At 39.3% G+C, this 25,505-nt stretch overlaps 1 protein-coding gene and 1 pseudogene across 3 annotated transcripts in view; both read right to left on the bottom strand.

Moving 5' to 3' along the window:
- Positions 1 to 14,621, bottom strand: part of SCAF11 (SR-related CTD associated factor 11) — a 71,874-nt gene extending 57,253 nt beyond the window's left edge. For all 3 annotated transcript variants that reach the window (XM_058743033.1, XM_058743034.1, XM_058743035.1), the window contains exon 1: positions 14,481 to 14,621. The gene's annotated coding sequence lies outside the window, so the exon portion shown is untranslated. The remainder of the gene's footprint in view (positions 1 to 14,480) is intronic.
- Positions 14,622 to 23,958: 9,337 nt separating this feature from the next.
- On the bottom strand, positions 23,959 to 24,563 carry LOC131483856 (large ribosomal subunit protein uL13-like; annotated as a pseudogene).
- Positions 24,564 to 25,505: the final 942 nt, after the last annotated feature.

Raw genomic sequence — 25,505 nt, 5'->3', positions numbered from 1 at the left:
GATGCAGCAAAAGCATGACTGCATCAAAGGTCAGAAAAGGTCTCAAATCAATGACCTAAATTTCTATGTTAAAAAACTAAACTAAAATTAAATAAAAATGTATACAAAGCAGGCAGAAGGAAGGAAATAGAGTAGAAATCAATGAAATTGAAAACAGAAAAACAGAAAAATCAATGAAACCCAAACCCCATTCTTTAGGGGAAAAAAAATCAATAAAATTTAAACCTCTGGCGAAACTAAGCAGAATACCACTGAATAGCCCTAGTACTGTTTAAAGAAATTAAATCTAGTCCTCCCAAAACAGGAAATCCCTAGGCCCAGATAATTTCCCTGGTGAATTTTACTAAACATTTAAAGAAGCAATACCAGTTCAACACAATCTCCTCCAGAAAATGGAAAATAAATACTTCCCAACTACCCTGATACCAAAACCAAAGATAGTATAAGAAAGAACTGATAGGGGCGCCTGGGTGGCGCAGTCGGTTAAGCGTCCGACTTCAGCCAGGTCACGATCTCACAGTCTGTGAGTTCGAGCCCCGCGTCAGGCTCTGGGCTGATGGCTCAGAGCCTGGAGCCTGTTTCCGATTCTGTGTCTCCCTCTCTCTCTGTCCCTCCCCCGTTCATGCTCTGTCTCTCTCTGTCCCAAAAAATAAAATAAACGTTGAAAAAAAAAAAAATTTTAAAAGAAAGAACTGATAAACTAGATATAATCTAAATAAACAAACTATGGTGCATTCAGCCATACAATGGAATACTACTCAAACAAAATAAAAACAAAAACAGAAACAGAAAAAAGGAATGGACCAGAGCTTCACTCAGCAACTTGAATGAATCTTAAAGACAATATACTGAAAGAAGCCAGTCCCAAAAGGTCACATACTACACAGTTGCATTATTATATGATATTCGCAAAAGGTAAAAACTGTAATGATAAAGAATTGTTATCAGTGGTCACCTGATAACAATTTGGGAAAGGTCTGAGAAAGGTTTAACTACAAAGATAGCATGAGGGAGCTTTTTGGAGGTAATGGAACCATTCTAAATCCTGACTCTGATGGTAGTAATACAAATACATGTATTAAAAGTCACAGAACGACACACCCCAAAAAGATCAATTTTAACATATGTTAGTAAAATTTAAAATGTTTTAAAAGTAAAGACTAACATGAAAAAACAATTTTGGGCTAGAACATAAATTGTTAACATTTTTAACAAAGGTATGGCTTCACTGACACATTCATAGTCTGTCTTTCCAATGGTTCTATACTATCACCAACACAGAAGCCACCCACGGTTATATCACCACTGATAAGCTTGAGAGGAGGTATTTGAATTTTCTATTTCTGGTTCCTACATTTCTGCAACACTAAAAGATCGTGTATTCTATAGCCCATGGAGACAGAGAGATTAAAAGCAACAGGCACAATTTTACAACCCCACTAAATTCTTTTTTTTCCAGTTTTTTTTTTTTTAATGTTTATTTTTGAGAGAAAGAGAGAGAGCAAGCAGGGGAGGGGTAAAGAGAGAGGGACAGAGGATCTGAAGCAGGCTCTGTGCTGACAGCAGAGCCCAATGCAAGGCTTGAACTCATGAACCACAAGATCATGACCTGAACCGAAGTCTGAGGCTTAACCAACTGAGCCACCCTGGCGCCCCACAACCCCACTAAATTCAAGGGCAGTGTTGTAAAAATAGATCAGTTCCAATACCCTACTAATAGATCAGTTCCAATACCTGGTCAGTATGGAGCTGACCAGTTTTTCATTGTTTGGGGTAAGAAAGGCACTACAGTTCACTCCCCAATTGGGTTACACTCTTATGTGACAGGTGTCCACTCTATGAGAATACATCTATGATGCAATACTTTATTTCTTTTGAGAGACAGAGCATGCATACATGTGGGAGGTAGGGGTAGAGGGACAGGGAGAGACAGCATCTTAAGGAGGCTCCAAACACAGCACAGAGCCTGACACAGGGCTCACTCTCACAACCATTAAATCATGCCCTGAGCTGAAATCAAGAGTCAGACACTTAACTGACTGAGCCACCCAGGCACCCCACAATACTTTATTTTAAAAAGAAAAACAAGGGGCACCTGGGTGACTCAGTCAGTTAAGCGTCCGACTTTGGCTCAGGTCATGATCTCACAGTTTGTGGGTTCAAGCCCCGCGTCGGGCTCTGTGCTGACAGCTCAGAGCCTGGAGCCTGCTTCAGATTCTGTGTCTCTCCATCTCTTGGCCCCTCACCTACTCATGCTCTATGTCTCTCTGTCTCTCAATAATAAATAAACGTTAAAAAAAAATAAAAAAAACAAAAAACAAAAACAAAAAACAAGGGCTTTCTATGTGCATGGATACATTACCATAAAGAGTTTGATAAATCATATGAAAGGCTTCCACTATTTCTTCAAATGAGAAACATTATAGGGCAGTATCATCTTATGTCGTCCAATAATTTCAACATATAGTCATGCAATTCTGTCACGGTTCTTAAGATCAAGTCCCACATTGGGCTCTGTGCTGAGAGTGTGGAGTCTGCTTGGGATTCTCTCTTCCTCTCCCATGCCCCTCCCCTGCTTGTGCCTGCACGTGCTCTCTCTCAAAATAAATAAATAAACTTTAAAAAAAACTATTCAATATTTATGCAATTCTTCTTTAATAACTCCACCGCTGCTTAAGGTATGGTGGAGGGAACAGAAAGGGGAGCTGACTGCAATCTTCACTTGTCTTCAAGATTCTCCTCTCCATTTTTGCATCCCCATCTACTAAAACACAATAATATAACTAATTCAAGTGATAGAGGCAAACTTAGAGCTCTTACATTTTTGGGTTTTTTTTTATCAGTAATTCCTCAATGCCTATTATAGGTCCCTTGAGAAGAGTAACAAGTGTGGAAAAGCAGAGTTTACATTCAGAAGATTAAGTATTATGCCTATTAAAGACAAAAAAAAAAAAAAAAGAAGAAGAAGAGATTCATTTCACAATCAAACTTCCCAAGAGAACTATCCCAGGAGGAGCCGTTGGGATCAACACTATGCATACCCTCTCACAAGCAGAAAAGCCAAGAGAAGAAAGGCATCCTGGATGGAAGTACAGGAAGCAGAGGAAGAACTGGTATCTTTTTATCTTTTTTTCTAATCCAAAACAGAAACACTGTCAATTATATCTTTAACTTAATCCTTGTCCTATGTTAGAAAGACTCCCGACCTGAAACAGCAATCTTGGTCAACCCACATCCCAAAAACATATGTAGCACAGGAAACACCTGCAAATAAAGAAACAAATCCTAGGAATTAAAGAAGAGGGATTAATGACAATAAGTGACTGCATACGAATGCTTGTTGCAGAAGAATGGAAATGGGATTTCATCTAAGACAACAGGGAAAAAAGGGACAATGTTCAAAACACTGCTTCTGAAATACTCCTCTGTTCTGTTTAAACAAAGTTTTACCAACCTTACTTACATTATAGTTTCAACTCCAGAAATTAGTCTCTAATTTGTACAGATGCTAAATGTCTTGAGGAATTCTTTGGTTCCTCAAGAATTGTCACTCTCTAATACTTTCTAAATTGGTACAAATTGCTATAGTGAAACAAGTATTGAAAAAAAAAAAAAAAAGCAATTGTTTGTGTAGTAAGCCAGACATTCACTCTCTCTTTACTCCAGCTCTGCCTATTATCTGAACTTCTTAAACTTGTTAGATAGTTATCTTAGATAAATACCATTTCATGTTACATAGGTATATAATCAATGTATTCTCAAATGAATATTTCACACATAACAAGGCATTACACAATCCTACTTCTATAAAACATTACTATTCTAATCTGGAAATACATGACTTACAATGAAAACTTACTTTAAAAATAAAAAAAGAAAGAACATTCTTTTACATTCACATCAGGCATGGGCAAATATTGGGATTCTTTCCTAATGTAATTTTATTATAAATGCTTCAAATGCCCCAGGAGCTGGACTTCTGGGTATGTTTTCCATACTATTTCTAGCTATTACATTCTGACATTTCCTAAGTTATCTCATTTAGCCTTTACAATATTTTGCAAAGACATCTCCATCTTATATACAATGAAATTCAGTAACTTGTCTAAGGTCACAAAGTCAGTTATAAGTAGTAGGATTGGAATTCACTAGCCCTTTGTCAGAAAAGAAAACAGATCTTAATCCAAGTCACTAGATATTAAAAGTATTAACACTTCAGTAATAAATGGAAGACAGAGGTTCTCAGGAGAGAAACAGTAGCTATAAAAAATAGAGAAACAGGGGCGCCTGGGTGGCTCAGTCAGTTAAGCCTCCAACTTCAGATCAGGTCATGATCTCTGTGCTGACGGCTCAGAGACTGGAGCCTGCTTTGGATTCTGATTCCATCTCCCTCTGCCCCTCTCCTGCTCAAGCTCTGTCTCTCTCTCAAACATAAACAAACATTAAGAAAAATTAAACTTAAAAAAACAGAGAAACAAATGGAAATTTTAGAAATGAAAAATACAGTATCTGAAATAAGATTTCAACAACAGACTGGAAATATAAAGGAACGAGTCAGTAAATGTGAGAAAGAAATGATCTAATCTGAAGAACAGAGAAGTGAAAGAGTGAAAGAAAATGAAGTCTCAGGGTCCTCTGGACAACATTCAAAGTTCTATTTTTGCCATTTGAGTTCTAGAAAAATGAGAGAAAGAGCAGTACATAAACAAATTTTTGCAGAAATAATTTCCAAAACCTTCCCAAATTTCAAAATTCACAAATTTTAGGACACACCGAATAGGATTAACTCAAAAGAAAGATAAACATGCTCAGACAAATCATAATCAACTGCAAAAAAGTAAAGGTAAAAGAAAAAAAATATATTTAAAATAGAGAAACAGCATACAGAGGAAATTGATGATTCAAATTACTGCAAACTTCAGAAACAATGGGATCCAAGAAGCAGGACATGTTTAGTGCTAAAGAATTGTCAACCCAGAATTCTATATCTAATAAAGAAATCTATCAGAAATGAAAGTAGAAAGCTTTCAGCTAAGAAAAACAAAGAAAAAGCAAGGCTATTTTAAAACATATACTAAAGGAAATTCTTCAAGCTGAGGAGAAATGAGAGAAACTTGAAATTTCATTAACAAAGAACAAGAAAATAGTCAACAGCTAAAATAAGAGACTACTTTTCTCCTCTTAAGTTCTTTAAAAAATATATGATTACTGAAAGCAAAAATTACATTACTGTCTGGTGGATTTTCATTCCATATACATGTAATCATACAACTTTAACATAAAGGTCACTGGGGAAGTTGTCCGGCTTCTACATTCATTTTAAGTGGTAAAAATATTAACTCCACATAGATTGTGAATGTCTCGGTATACATATTATAATCCCAAGAGCAGCACTGTTCAACAGAAATACAATGTGAGCCACATACGTAATTTTAAATTTTCTAGTAGCCATATTTTAAAAGTTAAAATATCAATCTAGTATATTTTATTAACCCAATATGCTTAAATATTAACATCCAACATGTAACCAGTAAAAAAAAAAACTTATGAAATGAGACACTGTGTATTCTTTTTGTGGTAGAAGTCTTTGAAATCTGGTGTGTATTTTACATTTACAGCCTATGTCTCCATTCAAACTGGCCACATTTCTAGTTGTCAAGAGTAGGCCTAAAGCAACCACTAAAACATAATTTAAAGAGATACAGTCAGAAGGTCAATAGACGAATTTAAAGTAGAATATTAAATATATTCACATAATTGAAAAAAGGGCAGGAAATAGGAAACAAAATAGTATATATCAATAATTACATGTAAATAACCTAAACACACTAAATAAAAGATCATCAGATTGGATTTTACAAAAACACTGAATTACATACTGTCTACTAGAAACTCAGGTTTTTTTTTTTTAATTTTCTTTTTTTTTTTTTTTTTAATTTTTTTTTTCAACATTTTTTATTTATTTTTGGGACAGAGAGAGACAGAGCATGAACGGGGGAGGGGCAGAGAGAGAGGGAGACACAGAATCGGAAACAGGCTCCAGGCTCCGAGCCGTCAGCCCAGAGCCTGGCGCGGGGCTCGAACTCACGGACCGCGAGATCGTGACCTGGCTGAAGTCGGACGCTTAACCGACTGCGCCACCTAGGCGCCCCTTAATTTTCTATTTGAGTATAGTTGACACACAATGTTACATTAGTTTCAGGTGTACAACAGTGATTCAACTTCTTTACATGTATGCCATGCTCACCCCAAGTATAGTTACTATCTGTCACCATACAATGTTATTAGAATATTACTATGTTCTCTATGCTGTGCCTTTTATTCCTGTGATTTACTCATTCCATAACTGAAAGCCCATATCTCCCACTCCCCTTTATCCATTTTACCTATCCTCCCACACTCCCCTTCCCTCTGGCAACCATCAGTTTGTTCTCTATATTTATAGGTCTGATTCTGCTTTTTAAGAAACTCACTTTAAATACAAAGACATAGGTCAAAATGAAAGAATGGAAAAAGATATACCATAGCAGTAGTCAAAGAAAGTTGGAGTGACTATACTAATATAAAATCTATTTTAAATTTCTCTTAAGGGCTTGATTGGCTTTGTTTCTCCTTCATTCAATTTTAGTTTCATCTACTTCTGTAGCAGTTTTGAAAAAATAAAGCTATTTTCTGTTTCATGCATCTCCCTCATATTACTCATGTTGACATCTAAGAAACTGCACATGTACAACAGTTCCTAAAGAAATATGGCCTTAATGCATTAAAGCTGTCCTATCTGAAGGCTCTTCTATGATAAGATTTTCAGGTGAATGATAGCTTACAAATTTTGTTAAGTTATTAATATTTATTCCCATTAGAACAATAATTTAAAGAAACAATTTTCTTGACAGGTGATCTAAGCATACAAAATAGTGTTACAAGTATATTTACCTTAACAGATCATTTATCATTTGTAAGCTGTTTCACTGATCCCAGAGAATTTTCAAGGCAGTGTTGCTGTGGCTGCTCTCTTTACTATTTATATTTGTTTTTGCTTACTTCAAGCTGCTGAACTACTACTTTGGCCAGGGTATTGAGCCTGGCATTGGAATACAAAGACAGATAAAGATACTATACCCCTTCCTGCTGCAAAAAGTAGAGCTGGAGAAATAGGATACAAAAGATGAACAACAGAATAGCATATGCTAAGTGCCAAATGTGAGCTACAGGCATTTTTCAGGACTAATTTAGTTAGAAAGAACTCATTTAGGACAGCAAAGGAGAATAATTATGGGCCAGAATATAAATGGACTTAAAAGTTTAAGTCCAAGGCAGGACTTAAATTTTGTTCTGTAAAAAGCGGAAATCACTAAGGAAAAGTACACCTCTATCCCATTTATCTATTTTGACATGTTTAAAATGGGGGTTTTGAAAATAATGCAGCAGCAGGAAGTGGAAGAAGAAAGAAATGTATGGAAAACTACTTAGGAAAAAAATGGAAGAATACTGGGGAGCAATAAAGTAGGCCTGATTAGGAATAAGCCCCTCAAGGGCAAAGGCCATGTTTCATTCCCAGACCTAAGAGACACATAGATATCAACAAACCTGGATCACAAGATTATCGGTAGGGAAAATGCTCATCCAGCAATAAACTGTGACATGTCTTTGCACATTTAATACTCAAATACCAAACCTCAGTACATTTTAAAAATTAAAACCACCTGATATATCTTTGCATATTTAATCCTCAAAATACCATACTACAGTACATTTAAAATTTTTAAACACCACCAACATTGAACGTTAGTAACACTGCATTAAAAAGGTTTGAAAATCACTAAATGGAGTTAACTTAAGGGTATAAAACAACAGAGATGGAGATAGCTACTATTACCACTAGACTTAGGCAAACGTTACTTAAAAATTAAAATAGGTGAGGACACTATTAAGTCACCAATAAAAGGTGACAATCAGTATATGGGACAACTAGAATGTAAAGGTAGGTCGAATGGACTATTTATTTTATGTTTATATTTATTCTGATGTCTATTTATTTTTGAAAAAGAGACAGAGCGTGAGTGGGGGAGGGGCAGAGAGAGAGGAAGACACAGAATCTGAAGCAGGCTCCAGGCTCTGAGCTGTCAGCACAGAGCCTGATGCAGGGCTTGAACTCATGGACCATGAGACCATGACCTGAGCCAAAGTTGGACACTTAACTGTGACACCCAGGAGCCCCTCCAAAGAACTATTTTCACTTTACTGTCAAAATTACGTTAAGAAGACTCCCCTAAAAGTACATCTGAGAACTCTCGGATAAAAGGGAAAATAAGGAGGAAGATTAGTCTTATCGCTAACAGAGATGTGAGAGTCTCAAGAGGGTTTAAATTTTAAAGTGAGAACATATCTGATCATAATTTTCATTAAAAGTTTTGGTGTGATAATCTTTTATAGAAACAATAAGTACAATCTTTAAGAAACATATCTGTATGTTGGTTTTCTCCCTGGAGGTGTTGGGAGTCCACATTAATGAGCAAGGTGTCCATATGTAGGATGGTGAGGAAGCCCAGAGTGAGGTACTAGATAGAAGTCAAGCAGAATGGTGACATCCTCAGTATGAACTATCTGAGGAGCCTAGAGTGAGGAATGCATCTTGGCACAAGAAATCAGAGCCTAAGAAGAGTGAAAATGATATTCACAGGAGAGAAAGCAGCAGTGGCAACAGAAATTTGGCTACATTTTGGTGACTGATCCCAAGGATATTGGGAATCAGGTTTCTCCTTGTAAGAGAAGAGAGTTATAAATTTGGAAAGGGAGAAAACAAGAACAAATGCTAGAAAACAAACACGTTTTGAAATTGGAAAAATTGGTACCAGCTCATGGTTTTCTATATACAGACACAGAAATATATACATCACCCAAATCTAGGTTTTCTAAATACCTTTCACTGAAAGAAACCACTCCTTGGAGAAACAGCTGATTCTATGGCTACAGCAGGGAAAGTATGTAAAAGGTGAACCTGGGACATCTTCTTGGATCAAACGGTAAGGAAGTGCTCAAAGCAAGTCAAAACACAGAAACTAGCTGGAAGGGGCTTTCAGTAGCCAAACTGGGACATTTTGAGAATAAATAGCAAATGTGATAAAGATTTATAAAGTTTCAAAATACTTCTCCACAAAATACTTATTAATTACTAAGAGAAGGGGGGAAAAACTTTAGTGAAGAAGCTTGGGAGAATTCATCTAACTCAAGTGATCAAAGTGTACATCATCAGCAATGGCACAAACTGAAATCATATGCCATAGGATAGGATGCAATGAGAACACACAACATCATTACTGAGACACTCTTGCCAAAAAACACAATTTGAATCCAACCATGAGGAAATATCAGGCAAATCTAAATCGAGGGACATCTAACAACAAAACTAACCTGTAATCTCTTGAAGTGTCAAGGTCATGAAAATCAAGAAAAATCTGAGGGATTGTTCTAAGTTGAAGAAGTATAAAAAGACATTACAATTAAATGCAATACAGAATTCTGAACTGGATCCTCCTGTTTACAAATGAAATTACTGTGGAAACTGACAAAACCTGAGCAAGGTCTGAGAGTTAGATTGTAGTAATATAGGGATGTTAATCTCCTTATTTTGATATATTTTATGTAAAAGAAAGTCTTTATCTTTGGGGTGATGAGAAGGCATCGGCAGCTTACTCTCAAATGGCTAAAGGTTTTAAAAAACTTCTTTGTATTGTACTTGGGACTTAAGCAGGATGGGTGTCTGCAACTTATTCTCAAATGGTTCAGAGGAAGAAAGTTCTTTGTATTCTACTTGGAACTTTTCTGAAAAGTTTGAAATTGTTTTAAAAAAAGAAAAAGATTATCTACAATATTCATTTATAGTACCTAAAACTAGCATATAAGTAAAATGGTACTCCCTCCAAATGAAGAATATGTGTTTGCACCTCTTCTTATTGTAAGTAAAGACTCTGCTTTATTATTTATGGGATTCTCAATGACCCACTATATATACCCACTGTGGAATACAGTAACCACTATTTTGTTCCTCGGTCCCACTGGCCATATTTCAAATTTCAACATTTCAAATGCTCAACAGCCACATTAGCTACTGTATTGGCAGCAGACACAGTATTTCTATCATCACAGAAAAGTCTACTACTAGACAGCACTGACCTAGAGTTTGAGAGGCCAACTAATATAATGAGTAACTAAAGGCCCAGGAGTCAGATGGAGTGGAGTATTTCTTAGCAAGTCATTAAACTTCTCTAGAGCTTCAGACTCCTTTCTGTAAAATGGATTAATACACCCAACATTTCAAGGCTACTGAAAAGATCAAACGAAAATTTATGTAAAATGTCTAAAACAGAGTGATTGGCACATAGCAAATATTTGACAAACATTAGGTCTCTTCTGTAATGTGGGCAGATAATTTCTTAACCTTTGATATCAGTACTTTTACATCTAGTTAAGCAATTACAGGAGCATCAGTTTGAAAATAAGAAGCTTACTATCTGGCTTATTAAAAAGGCCAATGAGCTTCATATTGGTAAATTCAATGAAAAATCTTAAGCTCTTACATTACTCAACTCTCATCAACACTTGACCCTATTGATTACTCTCCCCTTGAAATACTCTCTTCCTTTGGTTTCTACAATACCACACTCAACTCATACTTCTTTGACCTTCACAGTATTCTTTGGGAGCTTACATTCCTTCCTCAAACTTTTTATATTAGGGGCCACTGTGATTCCATTCTAGTTATATTCCCTCCCTTAGACAATTAATTCCACCTATAGTTTCAACTACTTATATAAATGACTTCAATTTTCTATTTCCAGCTGATACCTCTCTTCTGAAATTTAGAACCATATTATCTAACTGCCTATAAAAATTTCCACCAGAGGTTCCTTAAATACAGGATGTCAGAATCAAAAGAACCTTGGTCCTTACGTGGTATCACCTTCCACCCAGCTGTTTACCTCTGAAATTTCTATCTCCCTCACTTTGGATCCATCAACAGAGGGCTGGTGACTACAAATTTCATTCACTTTTGCCCACCTCCAAATCAAGCTATCCTCATCTCTTCTGGACACTACTATAAGAGTCTTAACTAATTTTCCCACATCCACTCTTGCTGCTGCTTCTCCCTTTCAAAACCCATCACCATAATCATAATTCTGCTTTCTGTAACTACCAAAAATAAGTATAATTTGGCTTCTAAAAGACAGCATTTTAAACAGTAAGATAGTTATACCACTCTACCCTTAGCAAAGTATTCTTAGTTCCTTCTATACCCTGATAAATCAGTTCCAAGGTCACATTCTGTCATCCTCTACTTTAAAAATATGTCCCCTGATCTGAACGTAAATCATGGATAAAAGTAACTTAGCAGTTTATGCAAAAGACTGCATAAAGTTTCAAACCACAATTACTATTTGTATTGCTTTAATGTCTCCAGCTGAAAGCAGGTTAATCTATTAAATATTTACTAAGCACCTACTATGTGCCAGGCATTGTTCAGGTGTTTGGGGACAAAACAATGACCCAAAGTGACAAATCCCCTATTCTCACAGAACTTGCATTAAACCGAAGAAGAAATACAATAAATTTAAGATAATAAATTATACAGTATATTAGAAATTGATAAATGCTATGGAGAAAATCTGGCTTAAAAAGTGGTAGGAAACATGGGAAGGTCTGCTGTCTTACAGAGTAGTCAGAGAAAACTCTAAGTAGCATAGTGGAAGGTGACTGGACAAAGTGAGGTAATCAAATCAGAGAGGAAGAGGAGACGCAAAACACTCAGAGCCTGGTAGACCATAAGTACTATGCATTTTACTATGACTGAGAAGGGAAGCCATTTGAAAAGAGAAGTGACATGATTTGACAAGTTTCATCAGGATCACTCTGGCTGTTGAGTGTTAAACATCATAGGTAAACAGAAGTCATAGTGAGACTTTTTCGGAAACTATTTTGCAAGTGAGAGATGATGGTGTTGTTTTTATATTTGTAAAACTTTATGTACCTAAGTACTAGAAAGAACAAAGTCACAACTTTAAAAAAAGACAACAATGACAACACAAAAATGAATCTTGGGAACACCAAGATTTTAACTCTGAGCTCTACTCAGTACTAATACCAGTTAGTACAATTCAGATGCAAGATAAGGTGCAAAGCTATTCATTTATTCTTTCGGACAGAGACCATAATTAACAATTTAGGTTTTGAGCCTCTTTATTTCACTGCACTAGGTAAGTCAAGATCCAATCTACATCACTAAAACACCAGGATAGATGGTGGCAGAGCTTCCTAATGGGAAGTTCCAATGAAAATTATTCTAAGGTTGACTCTTTTTATTACCTCTACATATGCCAGTCTCTTTAGTTAGGTTTTACAACCACCTCTCACTGGTGTACCTAAAAAGTTCAGTAATAAGTCAATGAGTAGTATGATACTGTACTCTCCTCCTACTAAAACATGCTACTAATGGTGGATCAACAACATCATGTAACTGCACTGTTTCATCCTATCTCTAGTTAATAGCACAGCTTTTCAGGAAAAATGCCTAGCCACACTGCCTCGTGCCCAAAAAATAATGCGGAAGCTGAGTGACCCCTGAAAAATTTCGATTTTAACTCACGGACTCCAATAACAGCACATAAAGATGTACCCCAAAAATCACCCTTAAGATTTTCTCCATGACACGTTTCAGGCAGCATATTTACAAACAATTTTCTATTCTTTTCTACAGTTTTATGCCCTCATAACATACTGAACAATGTTTTTGCAGTGGGAGTACACAAGGAGTAAGCAAACGACCAAATCTTAGCCCACCAAAAATCTTAAAATGTACTCAAATTCTCTGGTAAAAAGGTCACCATCTGAAGTAAAACTGAATGATTATAAACATATTTGCAAGCACTGAAAAATATTACAATGAAAAAGCGGCAGCTACAGTAAGAATTACAAATTTGAAAACCCATGTTGCATAAACACAATATGAAGTAGATTCAGATTATCCTTAAGAGAATAAAACAAAAAAAATCCAAAGACAATTTCAAAATTTCATCTGCCCAATAAAACAACAAAAAAATAAAAGTCCCACAAGCTTTTTACTGCAGCTCTTAACCAATAGCAAAGAGGTGAGATGATTAAGCTAACTGCCAAAGAAATAGGAAGGAGAAAGCAATGGTCTGGAAAGAGACTTGATTCTTATCAAAATTTTAATACAATTACCAATAAAATTCAAAAACAGCAATTATTTAAGAATGTTTTGCCTTCAATATTCTGCTGAGGTAAGTAGTCCTATGCTTGAGTTAACTTTTAAAATGAAAATTACATCTATTAATATGCTTTTTCCGTAATTCAATGAAAATTCACAAATTGGGAAAATTTAACATCACCATCTACCAGCCAAACATTAAAAACTTTTCGATCAGTTTTGCTTAAATATCTCAGTTCACTGTTGGTATGATAAAAGATGTTAATTAAAACGTAATCCAATATTAATGATAATCACTCAACTCGTAGACGCTGTCAGAAATACGCTACAGAAATACGCTGGGGGTATTTTACAATTCACAACATTTGAATCTCTGAGTGTTTTCATCAACTACTTAAACCAGGTGTTTACTTTTAAAACAATTTTTCAAAATGCATACGGGTGCGAAGACAGCCAGCAATCTGTAAGAAACGTCTTTGATGGTTCAAAATTCCTAGGTGAGACGAGGAGCGACTCATTAAGCTAAGTTTAGATCCGGCCCTTTTGTCGTCAGCCCAGGAAAAGGGTTTAAAAATTGTGTGTGGGGGGGGGGGGGGGGAGAACAGTTCGAAATTCAGGACGTGGGGTAAACGCCGATGCCTAGCAGCACCGGCTCTTCCCTATTCGCGCACTGAGAGGTCACGACGTAGTAAAGTTTGGTTTCACAAGCGGGCTTGGACACTATTGACAAAAGCAAAGTCTTCCAAGTAAAGCGAACTTGGGGGTCGGAGAGCGCCCGGAAGCCCAGCCAGACACGTTTCCACTGCAGGGAGGGGGTGCCTGTGTGGCGACTCGGTCGTGGAACCTCTAGCCTCAACACCCCCCCCCCCCCACCACCACCACCACCGCCACCACCGGACCCCGCACCCGGCAGGGGACAAGCTTCGCCGGCTGAAGCGGCGGGGAGGCGGGTAGGCCACAAGGAGGAAATGGGACAGAGTGTGGACTGTGAGGCGGCGGCGGCCGAAGCGGGGCCTCCCTCGCGGGGTAGCGAGAAGGAAGGGGGGCCCTCCCCGCCGCAGCTTCCCCTGCCTCGAGAGGCAGCTCCAACTTTCCTCCAAGCGCAGGACGCCGCCTGGGCCGCGCGCGATTCCGAAACTTTGTCCGCCCTCCTGTCGCCCCGGGCCCGCTCCTCCGCTCTGCGCCGGCCCGTAACAGCCCCCACTTCGCCCGGACAGCCGCCTAAGCCCATCCGCCCCCGGGGTCGGCCCGTGTTTACCTCAGGCCGAGGTCGAGGCGCTTGCTCCGGCGGCGGCGGCGGCCCCACTGCAGGTCCCTAGGTCCCCGTCACGACGCCAAGTTCCCCAACATGGACTCCTTCGTCCGCTTTGAGTTGTTCCGGGGGCCGCTGGAGCGCCGGCTCTACCGGCCGGGTCGGGAGGTGGCGGCGGAGCAAGGAGCGGACCCGGGCTGCGCTGCTCCGCGCGACTTGCGCCACCGCTGCTCCCCCTCCCCCCGCCTTGTCTGGCCTCCTCCCTCCCCTCCCCGCGCGTGCCCTCCCCCTTTCTCCCCCTTCGCTCCGCTCCGCTCAGCCGCGCCGCCACATGTCGGCGCGCTACGGTGACGACGGCGGCAGCAGCACCCGCAGCCCTCTCCCTACTCGCCTGTTGGGCCCTGCGCGTACCGCTGCAGCGCTCAACCGGACCACTGGGGGGCGCTGGCAAACCACCCTTAGCGACGAGGAACGTGGCGGGCGGAGTGACGTCACGCGGCCTGAGAGCGGGAGGGAGGACGGCAGCGAGTGGCGCGGGCTTCTGGGAAACGTCTTCCGCAGGCTGTCATCCTCCCACTCGGCGGAATCTGCGCAGGCGCAGTGTGTAAGGCGCTCGAGTTGGCGCTGCTTTGGCGGCGCAGTCGGCTAAGACGCCGTGGACAATGAAGGAAGCCCTTGGGGACCTGGACGTGAGATGGTTTGCGTGGCTTTTGCTACCCTATCTTTATGGTAATCTGATATTGAAGAATGCTATTATGTTGTTTGGCGGTGGATTGAGTTTTCACCCAGCACCGTTGCCCACCTAAAATACACCCTACAGGGAGGTTGAAGTGTCCCTAATTTGTAAACCCAAACTCTTTTTTCTTCCTGGCGGGCATTTAAAAAAATGCCTAGGGGAAAGGTTCTCCCTGTGGCTCATCAAGCCTAGGATATCCCCTTATCTTAATTCCCACAACGAAAAATTAAAAACTTGATTGTGATTAGAGGACCTCCACTTTGTGGTCAGACAATGACGTGATCATTCAATAATTTGTCGGGACCTGCGACGTGGAACATGTGTGCCTTGTTTATTTCCCGTCGGGTCGTTAGATCTTTGGTTTTACCTCAGAAACACCTTTACACTTTTTCAAAGCCACTGACTTCAACCTCGTAGTTTGGCGTACAGTTTCTGCACGCCCCTGACTGCTCTTCCCGCGCCGGCATCCACCCCTCTTCTTCCAGGTGGCCCTTCCAGTCCGGGGCCCCCGCCGTCGTCCAGCTAACAGCTCCCGCGGGAGGCGGCCAACATGGTTTACCCCAGGTCCCAGTCACATCCAGCCTTGCGGCTCGCATCTTTCCCTGCTGCCAGCCCCCTTCCCTTTCTGTGCGCAGTGCGCTTTCCTAACCACGCCAAGCCTTGCCCAGAATGACAATCCTCCGCGCTTTCTCCATGCCCCGCCGGCTGGCCACTTCGCCGCCCTCGCCCAAACCAGGCCAGTTGCCGTGTCCTCCCCACCCCCCAGCTCCCCGTACTGTGAGGTCGCTTCTATGGCACCGTCATCCTATGCATCGTGTTCGGTCTGCTCCGTGTCTGCCCCACACTGCCAATGTCTTACCACTTTCACAACAACAGCTCCTGGCACAGTGCCTGTCACTCGGTAAGAACTTGGTAAATATTGCTGGAGGAATATATGAATAGCAGCCTTGTGTCTGTTTCAAAGTCTCTGGAGTTTTACAATGATACAAGGTTTGGGGATTTTGATGGGCTTCGCTGTTTGAAAAATTTGAGGGAACCATGATCTAGAGGAGTTAAAATGTTTTTTTCTGATGGTAGAACAAAATTTTTATCAAACGTCTTTCCCTGTCACTATTCTACAAGCACTGTAATGAGCCATCCAACAGAATTAGGGTGTAGCTTTGTCACGTACACATGCACATCTTCAACCGAGAGAATGCGACCCCCCCCCCCCCCAGGAGTGTAACTTCAGATGGAGACTAATGGGGCAACATTCTTCTGTAGGTATTTTGTGAAAATATATTTATTTGTTAAGAAAGTGTTCGTCCTTAAGTTTAATTAAAGGTTAAATGATAATATGTGCCAATAGAAAACTATAAAAAAAACAATAGCGCTATACCATTTCAGCAAAACTAAGCAATATGAATTGGGGTTTTTTTTCCCCTCCTGGGGCCATTTCCTCTTTATCATTTTATTTTCATCATGATAAGTGTACTCATTAATCCCTACCCACCTCCCCTCTGGTAACAATCAGTGCTCTATACTTAAGAGTCTGTTTCTTGGTTTGTCTCTTTCTCTATGCTCTTTTGTTTTGTGTCTTAAATTCTACATTTGAATGATATCAAATGGTCTCTGTCTTTCTCTGACTTATTTCATTCTTTTTTATGGTTGAATAATATTCCGTCGTACATATATATACCACATTTTCTTTATCCACTCATCCAGCAGTGGACACTTAGGCTACTTCCATAGTTTGGCAATGGTAATGATGCTGCAGTAAACATAGGGGTGCATTTATCCCTTTAAATTAGTGGTTTTGTATTTTGGGGGTAAATACCCAGTAGTGCAATTCCTGGATCGTAGGGTAGTTCCATTTTTAATTTTTTGAGTAAGCGCCATACTGAACAACATGAATCTTTTGATCTATTTATTCTCTAGCAGATAATTAATTTCCACTTTTTTACAGTTGGCTTCAGGTATTATGTAAGCATGTTTTAAGAGAAAAATGCTCTTAATGCTAATGCTCGAGTGGTTTCTACTTTCATGTGCAAACGGAAAAGAGGGTGGTTGTTTGTAATAGGCCATCTCTTGCCTCCCCAGGGAGAAGACTATGTGTATTTCTGTACATGCAGCATCCTCCTAATTATGTTTGCATGTGACAATTTGTTACTCTCTCTGTGGTTCCAATACTTTTTATTTATGATATAATAAAGAGATATGGAGTTTTAAATAAATGATAAACTGTAAAATGCAAAAGATTGATATACCAACCATCACTGTCAACATTTAAAATTTGATTATAACCATAAATTACACAAATGATACGCATCATAAAACAACCTTCAACTGAATGCCCAAATGGCTTGTGGTATTTTACCTGGCACTTAAAATATCAAACATGTCTCACAGCAACAGAAACCCATACTGGCATCTTTAAAAATAAAGGGTAATCAGTGTATTGATTTTGACAGAGCATTACCAGAGATAACTGCTATAATTAATTTTACTACTATAAGTTGAATGCAAAATAAAATTGAAATTAAGAAGTAGAATCACTGTGTAAAGACACTGAGTTAAGATGGAAACATGACTCCAATATGGACTCTCACTTGATACCTTTGCAGTTTTGAACAAATTGCCTAAGTTTTTTGGTCCTCAATTTTCATATCTATTACAGTGGAAATTTTTATTTTAATGATCTCTGTGGCATTTTTATAACAGGAGTGTTTGAATTCCAAGGGTGTACGGTTTAAGATTCTTATAAGGAAAAAAAATACATACACACACACACACACACACACACACACACACACATACACACAGTATCTTTGTAGGGAATGAAAAATACATGCCATGGGGAAAAGTTAGTTTACAGGAATAAAAAAAAAGGGGGGGCAAACGGTTTATCCCTGTTTTCACAACTGTGAAGAATTTTAATCAAAATGATACTGATTACCCATTTTCTATGTGGAATTAAATTTATTTCAGCACTAATCAATTGGGCGTCTACTATGTCAGAGGTGCTGTGAGGTGGTTATAGAATGAATGGCCAGTGTCTCAGATATAGTTTAGTGGGTACAGATAAGACAAGTACAAAAACAAACTAAGAAACAATACAAGTGTCATAAAAAGAATAAAAACAAAAGGGCTGGATGGGAAAAGGAGTGTCAAATGAGGGAGAGAATACAAAAAGGACCAAGGACAATTTCATAGAAGACCAAATCTGAGCAAAAACATAGGTATTATTCCATATTGAAAAGTCCAGTTTCTCTCAGGTTGGTCTCCCATTCCCCACAGCACCTCTTACCATTTTTTGCGACTCCCCTCAAGTCTCAACCTCATAGTCACTGCCGCGGAGCCCCTCAACCCTGAGCCCAACAAAAGATCTCACCATAGCCTTTAACTTCCTCACCTTCTTTCCCTAGACCTACAAAATCTGTCTCTAACTGTCCACATTCACGCACACTTGTTTTCCTCCACCACGGAGGAAGTGCTAGGTGTTGCTTAATGCTTGGCCTTCTACTTGTGCTGTAGATCTGTTTTTCCCAGACTCTGGGATTTATAGACCATTAACATTTCTAACAGTTTAGGAACTGACACAGACAGGGCTGCTAACTTTTTAATCTTGATGAATAACAGTATACATTTTCAAAGTCCTCCCATCTCTTATCACCTGGATTTCTTTTTTAAAACATGCACTTTCAACACTAAAGAACTAAATTTTTATTAACTGTGCTGTTTATTTGCATTTCCCCGTGGAACAGTGAAGCTATCACAGTCTTGGTACTCTTGGGACTCTGCTCTGAAATGGATCCTCTCCATCCCCTCAGGGCCCACCCTATGGGTTACTCTGTCTTCAATATTTTCAATCTCTTCTTTACTGGAGATTAACTTCTCTTTCTTCTCTCTAAATCTAAAAATGGTTTATATCTAAGACTACTTCCTAATTTCACTTTCTACTCATTTAAAAGGTAATAAGCATTCATTTTAACAATTCAGACAACACAGAAGTATAACAGTATATTCAGAAGCAAATAAAGAAAAGGATAGTTTTCCTCTCCCCATCCCAATCCTAGATAAAATGAGTGTTAAAAGATTAATGATTTGGGGCACCTGGATGACTCTTAGTTTTGGCTCAGGTCATGATCTCATGGTTCAATTCATGGGATCAAGCCCCACGTGGGGCTCTGCTCTGACACCGTGGAGCCTGCTTGGGATTCTTTCTCTCCCTCTCTCTCTGCCCTAGCCCCACATTTTCTCTCACAAAATAAATAAATAAACTTAAAAATATTGTTTCTCTCCATACTTTTCCCAATGGTTATAGAAACACATAAAAGTTTTGATTTTTATAAATAATGAATCAACATTTTTCTGCACCTTTTTCTTACTGAAGAGTTTATCATGGGCACTCTGATCTACCTCATTCTTTTAACTAGCTGCACAATAAACAATGTGCCATAATTTTTTAAGCCATTCCTTTATTAGTAGATAATGTAGATTTGTCCAGATTTTGTACCATTATAAACAATGATAGAATGAGTATCCTTATATGTGTATCTCTTTTAAACTGTGCAGTTTCTTTCTGCAGAATCAAATCCTTAAAGCGAGATTGTTGAGACAAAAGATATGTGCACATTTTGATAGATACTGCCTGTAGAGGTTATATATGCATTTTGTTTGCTTGTTTTGACACCCAGTATCCATCTCCCCTTTTTCTGGTAACAGCACCTCATTATCTTTAGATGAATTAGTCTTCCTCTATTAATCTGTGGATTTACAAATGGCATGGACTCCTCCATTGGCTTCTCTATTTGGTCACTAAGAGTATAATATCACACTTTATAGGTATAATATTCTACATTTCAGGGATGGGCACATGACTCCATTCAGGCCAATAAGAATTAGATTAGGGACTTTTCTTCTCTGCTATATTGTTGCTATAAGTATATAAGCTCTATTTGTGAAAAGAGACCTGTACTGAAAATGATTTTCACTCAGAGGAAGACAGAACTAAGACATGGAAAGAAACTAGATTCTAATGATAACATTCAAGTAGATTCCATCTAGCTATGTCTAGATTTTCAGTTATGTGACTCTGTAAATAACTTTTGCGGGGGGTGAGTTGGGTTTTCTGTTACTTGGGACCAAAGATGTCTCGAGTGAGACACTGCCAGATTACCTCTAGAATTACTGCAGTTCACACGCCAATCAAAAGGTAAAAGAATGTCTATTTATCCATCTCTTGCCAGGACTGAAGCATGAATCTTAAACATTTGTCAATGTAATGTGCATTAAATGCTATCTTACTGTTACTTCAGTTAGTGTTTCCCTGAGTACTGATAGGGCTGAACTTTTTTTCATGTATTTTTGGGTTGTGCGTATAGCCTTTGTATGTTTTCATACTATTTGTCTTCATCTTTTTCTGGTCTTTTTATAGGATTTTTTTGTCAGAGCTCTTAACCCTTGGTGTTCCATATATGTAGGTACTATTTTTTATCATAATCATCTTTTGACTTTGTTCATGGTGGCTTTTGTCATAAGAAAGTCATAATTTTTATACTGTCAAACTCGTCCATTCACTCTTAAACCCACAACAATTAGGCTTATGTCACCACCACTCCATTGAAACTGCTCCTCAAAAAAGTCACCAGTGACCTCATACTTACAAGGTGCAACAAACTATAGTCCTTAGCAAGCAGTTGTTATCTTGTATTGACTGCCTAGTGTGTACCAGGCTCTGTGCTAGGCAAGGTGGTATAAATAAGATACTGTTCTTGCCCTTAAAGACTTGACAATTTACTGCAACAGTCAAGCAAATGAAATATTTCAATATGTAATTGATGCTGATGTTGAGTTTGTGTTATGGGCTGAATTGTGTCCCCCCAAAGTTCATGTATTTAAGTCCTAATCCCTAGCACTTCAGAATGTAATTGTATTTGGAGACAAGGTCTTTAAAGAGGTGATTAAGTTAAAATAAGGTCCTTAGGGTAGGCCCTAATCCAATATTACTGGTTGCTTATAACAAGAGGAGATTAGGACATAGAGATGTATGCATGCAGAGGGAAAACCCTGCAAAGGCAGGAGAAGATGGTCATCTAAGCTAAGGAGAAAGGCCAACGTCTTAATCTCAGACTTCTAGCCTCTAGAACTATGAGAAAATAGATTTCTCTGCTTTAAGCACTCTGTGCTGTGGTACTTTGTTATGGCAGCCCTAGCAAATGAATATATCTGTCTCCATAACATCCCTTCCATCCCTCCCCATCTGTGTGGTTGTAGAAGGCAAAGATTAAAACATACCAACAATTCCAGGAGTGAACTGATTATTTTAAAGCACTCAAGGTAATCCCATACCTCTTGCCAGTAAGTGGCTTAAGAAACCCAGCCTTTGACCAATTTGTGTCTCTGAACCTTGAATTGCTAGTGACTCTGAGAAAGATTTTTCCTTATTCTTTAAATAAAGCTACTAAAAGCCTGTTCTCTTTCCATTTGGAATGTGAGGGCTGAGAATATAAACCCTGGAATTACTGCAGCTACTGTCAATGTGAACAAAGCTAGCTCTAGAATAATGCTGATTTTGTGGAAGGCAGAGCAGAGAAATGGAGCAAAACTGGGTCCTTGACATCATTAATCCACTGAATCAAATCAATCCTGATACCTGTGCAGTTATGTGAGCCAATAAATCCCCTTTTTATTTAATAAATTTTGATTTTTTTTACAAAAGGTGTTAACAGTTATAAGGTACATAGGGAAGGGGAACTTCTCACAGGTCACATTCCCTAGGAAATACACTTTGAGATGAAGGCTCAGGGACAGAAATTTCATTGGGGAGTGCTCTTGGGATCCACCTGTGGAAAGAGTAAAGGAAGTAAGATTGAACAGAGGAAGAAGTTGTGTTGTGATGCAATCCAGCAAAGACCTCAGCCTTTCTACAGAGAGCTCTGAGGACTTTATGCTTACCTCAGTGACCAGTCATTTTGTCTGAGCCCAGAAAAGTAATCTTCTTGAGCTTACTTGAACTTGAAGTAAATTCTGAAGTAGGATTCAGTTGAAATCTATCATCCTCCAATACTTCTAGAAGCTGGTGGAATGATTTCAGTCCTGGATGGGGAGATCTCTGCAGTGTACCATGATATCCATGACCATCAACCTGTTTATATATATAATACATTCTAGGAGAATCTCTTCCAAAGTTCTATCAGATCTCTTTTCCTGGAGAAATTTATTAGAAAAAGCATTGGTGAGATTAATTACAGCCCTTAAAGCTGTTCTTGGGGCCATAATTGAGGCTGATCATCTCCTGTCTCTGCCACCCATTCTAGATTCCCCTCATCCTCTGCTTGTCAAGGTAGCTTATTTAGTGCAATGACCTAGACCCTCTTCCCTCAGAGGACTTAGCCATTGATCACCAAGTCCTTCTCAAGTTGTGGCTGTTGCACTTATCCATGTACTACCTAAGTTGATCAAGTGGAAACCAAGATACCCAAATGGATTACCTGAGTATGAAATGTATTCTTCCCTGTCTCTATTGCATAACAGCTGTCCTACTGAAGATCAAGTTCAATTATACTCTCCTGCTGGTTTCTTGGAATGAAGATCCTAAAGTGACCAGGAGTAGCTGGGGTTTAATGGGACTTTTCCTGAGGTTGCCAAAACCTCTAACCACTGTGGAAAGAGGGTTAAAAATCCCGCAAATGAATCTCTGGTAATCAGTGTACAGAAATATTCCTACTTGCATGCTACAGCTACTGCACCCACGTATTCTCCATATTGGGAACCCTGAACCATATAATGAATATCAATTTAGAGTTTACCTTGAGTCCTGGAGGATGATGTCCCTCCTCACAAGGTATCCTTTGCAAGCTAGCACCTCAGCTGAATCTTCCACGGGTCATTCCAGTGCTCTATGAGTCTAGCAGTTTGTCTAGATGGTATAGTTATGAAAAGATCAGTGGATCCCATATACGCACTGCTATACCAATGCCCTGGTCATTGGACCAAACACTTTAAATTCTCAGTAGTACTAGCTAAGACACTTCAGCAATAGGTCTAACTTGGAATATGTTTATATTCCAGTCAAGATAGATTGATACTACTTCCAGGGTGGAACAAGTCCAGTGTAGACAACTTTCCACCAAGTACCTGGTAGGTCTTCTAAAGGGATGGTGCCATATTGTGGGCCAAGTATTGATTGGTCTTTGTTGCTGGAAAGTCAGATATTTGACAGTGACAGTAGATAGATAAGCCTTGGTAAGTGGGAGCCCACGCTATTGGGTCCATGTATAATCTCCATTCCTGTCTCCATTCTGTGCCTGTTGTACCAATACTGGTGTAACTAATGGCAGAGACTCAGTGATGTTATCTGGACAAGTTATTGTTTCTTGTTGTTGTTTAGTCCCTCTTCTGTAATGGATGCTCTCTGTTGGGCATTAACATGTGAAACAAAAATCTTCACATCTCATACCCACTTTTATAGATTCATCCGTACGCCTCTTTCCCAGACCCCTTTATCTCTTGTCTTTCTCCCCACAGACTCTGACCAAGCAGACAAGCCTTTTGCCAGCACCCATAACTTTCTACTCAAAGTAAACTATCAGATGCACAAGTCAAAACTCTGCCCACTTAAAGGTATTCTCCTCTCTGCTGTTTTCAGGGCCACTCCTAAGTGGCTGCCTGTGGCACTTGGACATTGGGATGGCCACAGTTAGGTCCCCTACATCCTAGGGTACCAATGGAAGAAATGAAGGCCAAGCCAAGCATGAGAAATCATCTTTATTGGACCCAAACCAGGAGTTCATAGGTCTTGAGGACCTCTTTGTATTTGTCAGTTGTGTTCTCTACATTCTTCTTGGCCTGTTTCTCCTGCCTCATGAACTACCACTTTTTTCTATAATGAGTCTTGGCCTTCTCCTTTCTCTTCTCCTCTAGGGTGGCTATCATGGCCTGTACTTCCAGGAGAACTTGCAAGCGAGGTGCCTCAGGTAGGCAAACTTCTGAGTGGGCTTCAGATGCACAACCTTAGGCAGTAAAAACCACCATCCACTTTTTCTTATGAGGTAGGGGTGATGGGACCAGGAGTGGGATCCTGTTAAATACCCTGAGGCAGTCCAGGGTGGCTGGACCTTACTTGGCCTTGAGCAGCAAAATGCCTTGTACCGTTCTTTCAACAGATGTAGCTAGGGGGCTGGAAGAGGTAGGGCCCACAGGATGAATTGGTGTTCATGCATTTGTGGAAGAAGACCAAGTATTGCAACTTGTTTCTGCAGAAATTGCCAGAAATATGGATGCCCTCACAGTGCATGACCACCAACCTCCTGCCTGGAAGTCTTAGCCATCAGGCTCACTTGACAACACAGGAGATGGCCTTGGCTATCCATGTACCACGACTAGCCCCAACACCATCTTTGGCAGCTGCCTGGGAAAGGCCAGTAACTATTCAATGAAAGATAGTTAAGACTCCAGGGGTGCCTGGGTGTCTCGATCAGTTGAGCATCCAACTCCTGATCTCAGTTCATGATCTCATAGTTTCTGGGTTCAGGCCCCACGCTGGGCTCTGTGGTGAGTGGAGCCTGCTTGGGATTCTCTTTCTCTCCCTCTCTCTCTCTGCCCCTCTGGTCATGTGTGCTCACTCTTTCTCTGTCTCTCTCTCTCCTTCTCAAAATAAATAAAAGATAAACTTAAAAAAAAAAAAAAGGCATTTAATTCTACATTGCAGACAATAGGACCTCACTCCAGAAACCTAGGAATCTATGTTGTGATTCTCCCATTGGGACTTGCCATAAACTTTTAAATTTATGTATAGACAAGAAAGTTCAAATATGCAAACACATAAAGAGAAAAGCAAAAACCCTTATAAATCTCATCATTAGAGACAATTCTTATCATCAACATCCTAGTGAGCATCTTTTTAGATCTTTTTCTATTTATTTACATAAATAAAACTACCTATGTAATTACTGTTGTGCAATCTGCTTTTGATTCAACGATGTCAGCAAATCTAGATATACATCCTTCCATTGTTTGGATATATCATAAATTGCTTAACTAGCTTGTTGTAGATAATGAGTTCTTAACTGGATGGTACTGCCCTCTAGAGTATGTTTCGTGTATAGAGTGTTTACATATTGAAATACATATTTTGTTACTAATTGCTTTCCTTTTATTTCTCTTTAATATTACAGTTAGTATATTTCGTTGTAGGTATCTATGACTTTCATTTTAGGACTATAAATGAAGTGTTAACAAAAATATTTATTATAAAAAGGGGACTGAGTTGGCTAGGGTTAAGAAGCATTGTTTATAGATAGACATAGAGTATT

Source organism: Neofelis nebulosa, chromosome 8 (genome assembly GCF_028018385.1).
Source record: "Neofelis nebulosa isolate mNeoNeb1 chromosome 8, mNeoNeb1.pri, whole genome shotgun sequence".
Lineage (NCBI taxonomy): Eukaryota > Metazoa > Chordata > Mammalia > Carnivora > Felidae > Neofelis > Neofelis nebulosa.
This window is presented reverse-complemented; position numbering and strand designations above follow the sequence as displayed.